This window comes from Nymphalis io, chromosome 22, assembly GCF_905147045.1.
Source record: "Nymphalis io chromosome 22, ilAglIoxx1.1, whole genome shotgun sequence".
Lineage (NCBI taxonomy): Eukaryota > Metazoa > Arthropoda > Insecta > Lepidoptera > Nymphalidae > Nymphalis > Nymphalis io.
Window position 1 is genome coordinate 10,226,984 of NC_065909.1, and position 5,517 is coordinate 10,232,500.

Here is a 5,517-nt window from a genome sequence, read left to right on the forward strand (position 1 = left end):
ATTTCATTAAGAAGCTAGTACAGATTAATGTATATTTAAATAGTTTTTGTTTATAAATACACATCTTGAGAAAAAGGAAAGCACCGAAACCGTTACAAATATATCGTCGTAATTGTAAAGTAAACATAATCAAATCTGATATTCGCGATATTATATTATCGTTCTGTTATAGTTCAAATTTAGTGATCGAATGAAATCACTCTACAATACACGAACGTACCGCGTTAATTTTTTCACATTTGAAGGATATTATATAATCTTTCTGTTATAGTTGAAATGCAATGATCGAATCTAGTGTTATTTTAAAATGTTTCAGATAAATAAAGTATGTTATCATCGTAAAATGTAAACTTCGATTCCACAATACAAGAACGTACCGCGTTAATTTTTTCACATTTGAAGGATATTATACGATCTTTCTGTTATAGTTCAAATGCAATGATCGAATCTATTGTTATTTTAAAATATTTCAGATAAATAAAGTATGTTATCGTCGTAAAATGTAAACTTCGATTCCACAATACACGAACGTACCGCGTTAATTTTTTCACATTTGAAGGATATTATATTATCTTTCTGTTATAGTTCAAATGCAATGATCGAATCTAGTGTTATTTTAAAATATCTCAGATAAATAAAGTATGTTATCGTCGTAAAATGTAAACTTCGATTCCACAATACACGAACGTACCGCGTTAATTTTTCGGGGGTGGGGGTGGGGGGTTAGGGGGTTGGGGGGGAGTTCTTTGTCTTATTCCTTGCGACGGGGAGGGGGTTGATATTATATATAAAACATTAAATATAAAAATATTCGAAAAAAATACATCCGCCGTTATGAAGCGCCGAATGTCATATTCATCGTCCGGCATATACATAGAGTACGTTCGGTTCGAACGTCGAACGATATATATGAAAATATTATTTCGTGAGACGCGTCGCAACCGTTGAAGACAAGACTCTATCGAAAAGTTGTTTTCTTCTAGTATTGTATTATATTATAATGTATTGCTGCCGCGGTCATCGTCGTCGTCGTCGTCGTCGTTGTCGTCGTCGTCGTTGTCGTCGTCGTCGTCGTCGTCGTAAGCTCGTCGCGGCGTTGTCGTTTTACAATAATAATATATACAAATAATGTGGAGAAATATACTTTTCGTTCTATAACTGTGCCGACCGACGGACGTACGTAAGTTGCTCTTTCTAAAGCGACTCCGGCGTCGTCATCGCTCCTCTCTCTACAAATTCATCGACATGATAACGTATGACGTTCTCGTGTAGATTTATTGTGGACCCCGATGTGTGGTGCGATGACGATGTCTTCGGAGATAAACGCGGCAGACGGAGTTTTTAAAAGATTCAGTACGTTCGTTTAATGCATATAGAAATGTATGCGAAACGGTCGTTCCTAAAACTCTTTATATTAACAAAAACTATCATGTACGAAAAATACATAACCCGAGTATCGGTACGAACACTCAAACACCGGGCGTCGATCCGAATGTTTCACGACACATATGTCCGTTGAACAATAACATACGTGCACATCGTGTACGGAAGTGTTTCTAAAATGAACGATCTCGTTTCGAATATTCATATTCGTGACCGTCGAGTGTCATCTTAGAAGACGAATCGTCGTCGTCGTCGTCGTGCTCTTCTCGGGCTACTTCGATGTCGTCGGTTATTTATCATTATTTATTATGATAATGAATGAAAAAAGTCAACCGTAAGAGTCTATCGCGTCTAACGCGATCGAATCGATACGGTACGACGAACCTCGTTTCGAAGCGACGACGAACGAAGACAACGTCGTCGTCGTCGTCGTCGTTGCTAGAAACGAGAATCGAGTTAAATGAGAGAAACTTACGGCGAAGGTGTCGCGTTCGCGCAAGCACGCACGGACGTGTCGTCGTCGTCGTCGAGAATAATCTATGTTAGCTCCCTGGTTGATCCTGCCAGTAGTTATATGCTTGTCTCAAAGATTAAGCCATGCATGTCTCAGTGCAAGCCGTATTAAGGCGATACCGCGAATGGCTCAATATATCAGTTTTGGTTCCTTAGATCTTACTCAGTTACTTGGATAACTGTGGTAATTCTAGAGCTAATACATGCAATCAGAACTCTGACCAGTGATGGGATGAGTGCTTTTATTAGATCAAAACCAATCGACGGAGGGCGTCTCGTCCGAAGTCGTTAATTTTGATGAATCTGGATAACTTTTGCCGATCGCATGGTCCAGTACCGGCGACGCATCTTTCAAATGTCTGCCTTATCAACTTTCGATGGTAGTTTCTGCGACTACCATGGTTGTCACGGGTAACGGGGAATCAGGGTTCGATTCCGGAGAGGGAGCCTGAGAAACGGCTACCACATCCAAGGAAGGCAGCAGGCGCGCAAATTACCCACTCCCGGCACGGGGAGGTAGTGACGAAAAATAACGATACGGGACTCTTTCGAGGCCTCGTAATCGGAATGAGTACACTTTAAATATTTTAACGAGGAACAATTGGAGGGCAAGTCTGGTGCCAGCAGCCGCGGTAATTCCAGCTCCAATAGCGTATACTAAAATTGTTGCGGTTAAAAAGCTCGTAGTTGCATTTGTGCGCCGCGCTGTCGGTGCACCGCATCCGCGGTGATACTGACACGTTTGCGGAGCATATCGTCGGTGAGCCGGCGGTAAAACGCCGGTTCAATATCAAAATCCTATCGCGGTGCTCTTCGGTGAGTGTCGAGGTGGGCCGACAATTTTACTTTGAACAAATTAGAGTGCTCAAAGCGGGCTCAAAATGCCGCTTGAATATTTCGTGCATGGAATAATAGAATATGATCTCGGTTCTATTTTGTTGGTTTTCAGAACTCCGAGGTAATGATTAATAGGGATAACTGGGGGCATTCGTATTGCGACGTTAGAGGTGAAATTCTTGGATCGTCGCAAGACGAACATCAGCGAAAGCATTTGCCAAAGGTGTTTTCATCAATCAAGAACGAAAGTTAGAGGTTCGAAGGCGATTAGATACCGCCCTAGTTCTAACCGTAAATATGTCATCTAGCGATCCGCCGACGTTACTACAATGGCTCGGCGGGCAGCTTCCGGGAAACCAAAGATTTTGGACTCCGGGGGGAGTATGGTTGCAAAGCTGAAACTTAAAGGAATTGACGGAAGGGCACCACCAGGAGTGGAGCCTGCGGCTTAATTTGACTCAACACGGGAAATCTCACCAGGCCCGGACACCGGAAGGATTGACAGATTAATAGCTCTTTCTTGATTCGGTGGGTGGTGGTGCATGGCCGTTCTTAGTTGGTGGAGCGATTTGTCTGGTTAATTCCGGTAACGAACGAGACTCTAGCCTGCTAAATAGGCGTCGTCATTTAGGTGTGCCCGATTTCGGTCGAGCAACTCACTGGCGGCGTATTAAAATTCTTCTTAGAGGGACCGGCGGCTTCGAGCCGCACGAGATTGAGCAATAACAGGTCTGTGATGCCCTTAGATGTCCTGGGCCGCACGCGCGCTACACTGAAGGAATCAGCATGTTCTCCCTGGCCTAGAGGCCCGGGCAACCCGTTGAAACTCCTTCGTGCTGGGGATTGGGGTTTGCAATTATCCCCCATAAACGAGGAATTCCTAGTAAGCGCGAGTCATAAGCTCGCGTTGATTACGTCCCTGCCCTTTGTACACACCGCCCGTCGCTACTACCGATTGAATGATTTAGTGAGGTCTTCGGACCGACACGCGGTGGCTTCACGGCCGTCGGCGTTGCTGGGAAGTTGACCAAACTTGATCATTTAGAGGAAGTAAAAGTCGTAACAAGGTTTCCGTAGGGGAACCTGCGGAAGGATCATTAACGTACGTTTATCTATCTCGAATTCTGTTTCGTCTCTGTGCGGATCGAGCTCTTCTCTGTATACGAGCGAGATAAATAGTGCAGCACGAAAGAGCAATGAGAGTGCCGATATACGACGATATAATAAAACAATAACAATAACAACAACCAAAAAGAATCATAATACGAAAAAATGCGAATTCGATCGGTGGATCGCATTATCGTTTCTCCGACGACGACGACGACTACGTCGTCTTCGTCTAGGCGTTCGTTGATATACGAGTCGTCATCGCCTTCGACGTTAGTATCATCACGTATGAAAATAACGATATTCGCAAAAAAATATATAAATACAATACGTATCGCTGAAGCGTCGTCATCGAATCGATATACGTATATATATTAAAACGTAGTATTATAAAAAGAGATACGAATATAACGATCGTCGTAAGACGTATGTAATCGTGTACTTTCAATTCGAATGTGGACGTCGTATGTACGCGGCGAACGTAACTAGCGAGAACGCTAGCTAACGAACATCGAAGTTGCACGCGTGCAGTCTTCACTCGTCGTTACCGTAGTCGTCTTCGTTATGTTATACCTGTGTACGTAGACCGGCAAGAATCCGCGCCGCGAGTCACATGTATAATATATATACGACACTGTATACGTTTCGAGTTCAAGACTCTCGTCGCTCTTCGTTTTCGTTTTCGTCTTTCGTTCTTCGTCTACGTCTACGTCTACGTCTACGTTACGCGTCGTCGTCTCCGTTCGATTACGAGTCTCGTCATCGTTTACATCGATCGGTCGTTATGTGAGTGTCGATTTGAATTCGTTTTTGAATTTAATATGATATCGATCCGTGGTGACGTCGATGTGTTTTCGTGTTTTGTGTTTTATGCGTTATATCATATTTTCATAGAGGCCTCGTGCTTTCGATCGATACGTGCGATGATGCGTTTCACACGCTCTCCTAGACGATGATACGATGATCGACGATCAGTCAGTCAGTCAGTCAATCGGTCAGTCGGCGGGGATACGAGAAGCGTCCGCTGAAAGTTTCGTTTGTTTTTTTCGTAAAATGAAATAAAACAAAATGCGGTTCGGCGTTCGTATGTCGTTCGGATGCGAGACGACGACTCCGAATATAATAAAAACGGGGTCGTTCAACGCGTCCCTTCTGATGTTTCGACGTCGGTTTCTCGAGGAAAGCACGATGTTGTCGTCTTTCGATAGCGCATCGTCATCTTCAAATAACGTATATTTTTTTTTATTTTTTTTTTTTTAATATTTTTTTTTTTTTTAATTTTTATTTATATACTGAAAAGAAATAAAAAAAGAAAAAAAAAAAAAATTTAAACAAACTAATATCACGGGCGTGTATAGAATCGCTTCAGTGATCGTAGAAACTAATCATCATGAAAATAAACAATTACCCTGGACGGTGGATCACTTGGCTCGCGGGTCGATGAAGAACGCAGTTAACTGCGCGTCATAGTGTGAACTGCAGGACACATTTGAACATCGACATTTCGAACGCACATTGCGGTCCGTGGAGAAACATCCAGGACCACTCCTGTCTGAGGGCCGGCTGTATAAAAATATATACCACACTGTTCAATGTTTAATGTGTATATAGTTTTTCGTAATGTTAAACTTTTATACGTTATTCTCGAACACATGACGGTATCCGTTTTAGAGTTCG

General features: G+C 42.8%; 2 non-coding genes across 2 annotated transcripts; both read left to right on the forward strand.

Annotated features, from left to right (window-relative positions):
* Positions 1-1,930: 1,930 nt before the first annotated feature.
* LOC126777411 (small subunit ribosomal RNA) lies at positions 1,931-3,833 on the forward strand. Its single transcript, XR_007670052.1, has one exon. It is a non-coding gene; the product is annotated as a small subunit ribosomal RNA (ribosomal RNA).
* A 1,412-nt stretch (positions 3,834-5,245) lies between these two features.
* Positions 5,246-5,402, forward strand: LOC126777396 (5.8S ribosomal RNA). Its single transcript, XR_007670040.1, has one exon. It is a non-coding gene; the product is annotated as a 5.8S ribosomal RNA (ribosomal RNA).
* Positions 5,403-5,517: the final 115 nt, after the last annotated feature.